At 42.5% G+C, this 7,688-nt stretch overlaps 1 long non-coding RNA gene and 1 pseudogene across 1 annotated transcript; one reads left to right on the top strand and one right to left on the bottom strand.

Annotated features, from left to right (window-relative positions):
- Positions 1 to 2,028: 2,028 nt before the first annotated feature.
- Positions 2,029 to 3,944, top strand: LOC116560475. Its single transcript, XR_004272984.1, has 2 exons — positions 2,029 to 2,101; positions 3,828 to 3,944. It is a non-coding gene; the product is annotated as an uncharacterized LOC116560475 (long non-coding RNA).
- Positions 3,945 to 6,391: 2,447 nt separating this feature from the next.
- On the bottom strand, positions 6,392 to 6,489 carry LOC116560717 (annotated as a pseudogene).
- Between the last annotated feature and the right edge of the window lie 1,199 nt (positions 6,490 to 7,688).

Below are 7,688 nucleotides of genomic sequence, written 5' to 3' on the forward strand. Positions count from 1 at the left end.
TGGAATCATCTGATTGCAGGAAAACAAGCTCAGGGCTCCCACTGATTGTACATTATGGTGAGTTGTATAATTATTTCATTATATATCACAACATCATAATAATATAAATAAAGTACACAGTAAATGTAATGTACTTGAATCATCCTGAAACCATTCCCTCCCCTCTGTCCATGGAAAAATTGTCTTCCATGAAACTGGTCCTTGATGCCAAAAAGCTTGGGGACGGCTGCTCTAACAGATTAATTAACTTGGAAATGGCAGAACTCATATTTGAACCCTGATGTATAGAAGAGCCCTCATTTCTACCTCACTATGCTCCCTCTAAGAAAACCAATCAGTGTGTATACCTATGTAACAAACCTGCACGTTCTGCACATGTATCCCAGAACTTAAAGTATAATAATAATAATAATAAAATAAATTCAATTTACCATAAAAAAAAAAACCCAGCAGACTGAAAGACACTGAGGTGAAAGAGTGCTTTTAAAAAAATTAGTTAGGTAATAAAACTTAAAGGTCGGGTATAGGGGCTCATTCCTGTAATCCCAGCAGTTTGGGAGGCTGAGGTGGGTGTATCACCTGAGATCAGGAGTTTGAGACTAGCCTGGCCAACATAGTGAAACCCCATCTCTACTAAAAATACAAAAAATTAGCTGGGCATGGTGGCGGGTTCTTGTAATCCCAGCTACTCAGGAGGCTGAGGCAGGAGAATTGCTTGAACCCAGGAGGTGGAGGTTGCAGTGAGCCGAGATCGCACCATTGCATTCCAGTCTGGGTGATAGTGCGAGACTCCATTGCAAACAAAAAATAAAAAACAAAAAAAACTTAAAAAAAATATTTCCTCAGAGCCCAGGCACAGTAGCTCACGCCTGTAATCCCAGCACTTTGGGAGGCTGAGGCAGGTGATCACTTGAGGCCAGGAGTTCCCAGACCCGCCTGGCCCACATGGCAAAACACTTGTCTCTACAAAAAATACAAAAATTAGCTGGGTGCAGTGGCACACACCTGTAGTCCCAGCTACTTGGGAGGCTGAGGCAGGAGAACCGCTTGAACCTGGGAAGTGGAGGTTAACTCTAGCCTGGGTGACAGAGTGAGACTCTGTCTCAAAAAAAAAAAATTTCCTCAGAGTTAAATACAGTAAAATGAATACTTTTCACAAGCCATTAATAAAGACAGCAGAATTATAAAAGGTGACCATAGCATTGAGAGGATGATGTGTATTTCATGTATTTCCTTGATCATATCCGTGATTCCTTGTGGTACCGGTAAAGCCAACACATACAGCCTAGTAGAAATGAGTTTGGCTGGGCACGTTGGCTCATGCCTGTAATCCCAGCTCTTTGGGACTCAGAGACAGCCGAGATTGCACTACTATACTCCAGCCTGGGTGACAGCGTGAGACCCTGTCTCTAAAAAGGAATGAGCTGAGGTGAAATGTTATTTCAAGTCAAAGCAAAGAAAACATCAATCATTAAGTTTCTTGTAGGATATATAAGGAGTGAAATCTGAACTTTTTTTTTTTTGAGTCAGGGTCTAGCTATCACTGTCACTCAGGCTGGAGTGCAGTGGTGCAATCTCCACTTACTGCAGCTTCAACCTCCCAAGCTCCTGCCATCCTCCCACATCAGTCTCCCATGTAGCTAGGACTGCAGGCTTGTGCCACTATGCCTGGCTAATTTCTGTTTATTTTTTTGCAGAGATGGGGTCTCACTATGTTGCCCAAATTGGTCTCTAAGTGGCCTCAAGCAGTACTCTCGCCTCGGCCTCTGAAAGTGCTGGGATTATAGGCATGAGCCACCATGCTTGGCCTGAATGTATTTGTTTAGGGAAAAGCTGTGCAAAATTGATGTGCAAAGCCCTTAATATGTTTTACTTTAAAAATACATTTTATTGGCTGGGTGAGGTGGCTCATAATCCCAGCACTTTGGGAGGCTGAGGTGGGCGAATCACCTGAGGTCAGGAGTTTGAGACCACCCTGGCCAACATGGTAAAATCCTGTCTCTACTAAAAATACAATTAGCTGGACCTGGTGGTGCATACCTGTAATCCCAGCTACTTGGGAGGCTGAGGCAGGAGAATTGTTGAAACCCAGGAAACAGAAGTTGTAGGGAGCCGAAATACCCCACTGCACTACAGCCTGGGCAAGAGAGTGAGAACTTATCCCCCTGCTCCCCAAAACAACAACAGCAGCAACAACAACAAAAAGTAATGGATGGTTGGATGCAGGAAAAGAAAAATGTCACAGGTATACACAAACACACTGATATGTATGGAACAATCTCCAAAATATGTAATTAAGAGAAAACTAAAGAAAGGTGCAGAATAGTATTTATGACTAGTGTAGTAGTGTTAGCATTTGTATAAAAAAAGGGGAGAAACTGTGTACTTGTTATATACCCATACTATTTCTGAACGTTTTCTTTTTCTTTCTTTTCTTCTTTTTTTAATAGAGACAGGGTTTCACCATGTTGCCCAGGCTGGTCTAGAACTCGTGGACTCAAGCAATCCACCTGCCTTGGCCTCTCAAAGTGCTGGAATTATAGGCGTGAGCCACCATGCCTGGCCTTTTTACTTTTTAATATCTTACTCTGTTGCTGAATTTTTTTTTCCCAAATGAACGTTAGTGTTTTATTTTTTTGAGACAGTCTTGCTCTGTTGCCCAGGCTGGAGGGCAGTGACGCAATCTTGGCTCACCGCATCCTCCGCCTCCTAGATTCAAGTGATCTTCCTGTCTCAGCCTCCCAAGTAGATGGGATTACAGGTGCATGCCACACTGCCCAGCTAAGTTTTGTATTTTTAATAGAGATGGGGTTGCACCATGTTAGTCAGGCTGGTCTTGAACTCCTGACCTCGTGATCTGCCTGCCTCAGCCTCCCAAAGTGCTGGGATTAAAGGTATGAGCCACCGTGCCCCACCCAAACATTACCTTTTTTTTTTTTTGAAACGGAATCTCGCTCTGTTGCCCATGCTGGAGTACAGTGGCTCAGTCTTGTCTCAATGTATCCTTCCACCTCCTGGGTTCAAGCGACTCTCCTGCCTCAGCCTCCTGAGTAGCTGGAATCACAGGCATGTGCCACCATGCCCAGCTGATTTTTTTTTTTTTAATTTTTAGTAGAGATGGGGTTTTGCCACGTTGGCTAGGCTGGTCTCGAACTTTTGACCTCATAATCCACCCATAATCAGCCTCCCAAAGTGCTGGGATTACAGGCATGAGCCACCGTGGTCAGCCAGCCATTTTAAGTCTGTTTGAAATTGTGGTTAAAAAAAACCATAAAACTTGCCATTTTAACCATTTTTAAGTTTATGTTTTAGTAGTCTTAGGTATATGCATATTTTGTGTAACAAATCTCCAGAACTTTTTCATCTTGCAAAACTGAAATTCCATACTCATTAAGCAACAACTCTTCTTGCCCCACTCCTCCTCTCTCTCTGGTAACCACCATTCTACTTTCTGTTTCTATGAATTTGATTACTATCTCATATAGAGTCATATAGTATTTTTGTGTGTGTCAGGGGCGTATTTTACTTAGCATAATGTGTAAGGGTTCATCCATGTTGTAGCATGTGACACAGGATTTCTTTCTGGTTTAAGGCAGAATAATGTATGCATCGGCCGGGCGCAGTGGCTCACGCCTATAATCCCAGCACTTTGGGAGGCCGAGGTGGGTGGACCACGAGGTCAAGAGATCGAGACCATCCTGGCCAACATGGTGAAACCCTGTCTCTACTAAAAATACAAAAATTAGGCGGGTGTGGTGGCACACGCCTGTGGTCCCAGCTACTTGGGAGGCTAAGGAGAAAGAATTGCTTGAACCCAGGAGACAGAGGCTGCAGTGAGCTGAGATCGAGCCACTGCACTCCAGCCTGGCGACAGAGCAAGACTCCCATTTCAAAAAAAAAAAAAAAAAAAAAGTATGCATCATAGTTTAGCCATTTGTTCATCAGTACATTGCCTTTTCAAAAATTTTATTTTTTTATTTTTGATTTTTTTGTAGAGACAGAGTCTTCTTGCTGTGTTGCCTAGGCTTGTCTTTGACTCCTCGCCTCAAGTGATCTTCCCATCTTGGCCTCTGAAGTGTTGGGATTACAGGCGTGTGCCATCACACCCAACCTGATACATTTCCTTTATAAATACTGTTTTTTTCCCCTGTATTTCTTCCATAAAAAAAAAAACCCAAAAACAATAAAATGGGCTACATGTGCAGAACGTACATGTTTGTTACATAGGTATACATATGCCATGGTGGTTTGCTGCACCTATTGACTCATCCTCTTAAGTTCCTTCCCCTCACCCCTGGATCCCCCAACAGCCCTGCTGTGTGTTGTTCCCCTCTCTGTGTCCATGTGTTCTCCATGTTCAACTCCCACTTAGGAGTGAGAACATGTGGTGTTTGGTATTATGTTCCTGTGTTAGTTTGCTGAGGATTATGGCTTCCAGGTTCATCCATGTCCCTGCAAAGGACATGATCTCATTCCCTTTTATGTCTGCATAGTATTCCATGGTATGTATGTACCATATTTTCTTTCTCCAGGCTATCATTGATAGACATTTGGATTGGCTCCATGTCTTTGCTTTTGTAAATAGTGCTGCAATAAACGTACGTGTGCATGTGTCTTTTTCTTTTTTGAGTAGAATCTCTTAATCTTTTTCTTTTTTTTTTTTTTTTTTTTGAGATGGAGTCTTGCTCTGTCTCCTAGGCTGGAGTGCAGTGGCACCATCTTGGCTCGCTGCAACCTCAACGTCCTGGGTTCCAGAGATTTTCCTGCCTCAGCCTCCTGAGTAGCTGGGATTACAGGCGTGCGCCACTGCCTGGCTAATTATATATTTTTAGTAGAGGGGGGTTTCTCTATGTTGGCCAGTCTGGTCTCAAACTCCTGACCTCAGTTGATATGCCTTTCTTGGCCTCCCACAGTGCTGGGATTACAGGTGTCAGCCACTGTGCCTGGCCTGCATGTGTCTTTATAGCAGCATGATTTATATTCCTTTGGGTATGTACCCAGTGATGGTCTTGATCCTTGAAAAATCGCCATGTAGTCTTCCACAATGGTTGAACTAATTTATATTCCCACCAACAGTGTCAAAGCATTCCTGTTTTTCCACAGCCTTGCTAGTGTCTTATTGTTTCCTGACTTTTTAATAATTGCCATTCTGACTGGTTCGAAATGGTATCTCATTGTGGTTTTTGATTTACATTTCTCTGATGATCAGTTGTTGAGCTTTTTTTTTTTAAATTTTTAATTTTTATTAAAAATTTTTTTTTTTTAAAGATGGGGTTTCACCATGTTGGTTAGGCTGGTCTTGACCTCCCGTACTCAGGTGATCTGCCCGCCTTGGCCTCTAAAGTGCTTGGATTACAGGCGTGAGCCACCACTCCCAGCCTGAGCTTTTTTAAAATACAGGTATTGATCTACTTACCACCTATGCAACTTACGACCATTCGACTTTACGACCACAATCGCTAGCCACGACTGCTCCGCGTCTGTCAGCGCAAACGTTGCCCAGCTGGGCATACGACAGTGCAGACCAGCTTCCAGCAGCACTACCATCTCTGCATGCATCATTTCAACTGTACATATAGCCTACTCAACTTACGACCAAATCGTGTTACGACCGGTCCGCGGTCCCAACCGTGGTCGTAAGTCAAGCACTAGCTGTATGTTTGTTGGCTGTGTAAATGTCTTCCTTTGAGAAGTGTCTGTTCACATCCTTTGCCCACTTTTTGATGGGGTTGTTTGTCTTTCTTGTAAATATGTTTACATTCCTTGTAAATTCTGGGTATAGACCTTTGTCAGATGAGCAGGTTGCAAAATTTTTTTCCTATTCTGGAGGTTGCCTGTTTGTTCTGATGATAGTTTATTTTGCCGTGCAGAAGCTCTTTAATTTAATTAGAGATCCCATTTGTTAACTTTGGCTTTTGTTACAATTGCTTTTGGTGTTTTTGTCATGAGATCTTTGCCCATGCCTATGTCCTGAATGGTATTGCCTAGGTTTTCTTCTAGGGTTTTTATAGTTTTGGGTTTTACATTTAAGTCTTTAATCCATCTTGAGTTAATTTTTGTGTAAGGTGTAAGGAAAGGGTCCAATTTCAGTTTTCTGCTTGTGGTTAGCCAGTTTTCTTAGCACCATTTACTGAATAGGAGATCCGTTCCCCATTGCTTGTTTTTGCCAGGTTTGTAGAAGATCAGATGGTTGTAGATGTGTGGCGTCATTTCTGAGGTCTCTGTTCTGCTCCGTTGGCCTATATGTCTGTCTGGTACCAGTACCATGTTGTTTTGGTTACTGTAGTTTTGTACTATAGTTTGAAGTCAGGTAGTGTGATGCCTCCAGCTTTGTTCATTTTGCTTAGGATTGTCTTGGCTATATGAAGTTTTCTTTGATTCTATATGAAATAAAAATGTGGAATGCTTCATGAATTTGTGTGTCATCCTTGCTCAGGGGCCATGCCAATCTTCTCTGTATTGTTCCAATCTGTTGCCCAGGATGGAGTACAGTGGCACAATCTTGACTCATTGCAACCTCTGCCTCCTGGGTTCAAACAATTCTCCTGCCTCAGCTTCCTGAGTAGCTGGGATTACAGGTGCCTGCCGCCATGCCTGGCTAATTTTTTTGTAGAGACGAGGTTTCACCATGTTGGCCAGGCTGGTCTCAAACTCTTGACCTCAGGTGATCCGCTAGTCTCGGCCTCCCAAAGTGCTGGGATTATAGGTGTGAGCCACCTTGCCTGGCCTGAACGTTTTTTAAAAGTACTTTTTTTTTGTTTGTTTGAGACAGAGTCTCATTCTGTCACCAGGCTGGAGTGCAGTGGCCCGATCTCGGCTCACTGCAGCCTCCACCTCCTGGGTTTAAGTGATTCACCTGTCTCAGCCTCCCATATAGCTGGGACTACATGTGCGCACTACTGTACCCAGCTAATTTTTGCATTTTTAGTAGAGATGGGGTTTCACCATGTTGGCCAAGATGGTTTTGATCTTTTGACCTTGTGATCCACTGGACTTGGCCTCCCAAAGTGCTGGGATTGCAGGCGTGAGCCACTGCACCCAGCCTTTAAAAGTACTTTGCTTCATTTTATAAATGTGATCCTGAAAAGTTGGAGATAAACATTGTATATATTTGTAAGTATAATACAGGGATAGTTTGAGGGGTGGTTAAATCATATCTTAGTTAACTTTAGAGCAAAGAGACTCTTTTTTGTCTTGTGAATGATCCCCAACTTTTTGTCTTGAATGTTGGTATTGGAGATTTTTCTTGAAGTCAAACATACCTCTTCTAAGAATGGAACCTTTTAAAAGGGAGAGATTTGGTTATTTGAAATTGAAGATAGCTGTGTATACCAGGACACCCCACCATTTGTCTTACTTTACCCACTTCTCCATTTGTTTTACCAGCATCTCTTGTTTTCCTGTTCCATGCACTAGAAATCTTGGAGCCGTCTTATTTTTATAATATATACTTCCTATGTGTTGATTTTGTTTTCCCTAATAGAGTAAATTTTTGAAGGTAGGAGGCATCTCTTAATATCCTTTAGTGATGAGCATAATAAGAGATTTTAATAAATACATATTTGGCAAAGATGAGAGAGGTGGAGAGAGAAAGAAGTTTCTCTGCTGAAAAAGTGTGATTACTTTTGGTTTTTGTCTACTTCATATGGTACCCATCACCAGTGGGGAATTTCTTCCACTTGCAGACC

This window comes from Sapajus apella, unplaced genomic scaffold, assembly GCF_009761245.1.
Source record: "Sapajus apella isolate SASKATOON/1434 unplaced genomic scaffold, GSC_monkey_1.0 scaffold26, whole genome shotgun sequence".
Taxonomy (NCBI): Eukaryota; Metazoa; Chordata; class Mammalia; order Primates; family Cebidae; genus Sapajus; species Sapajus apella.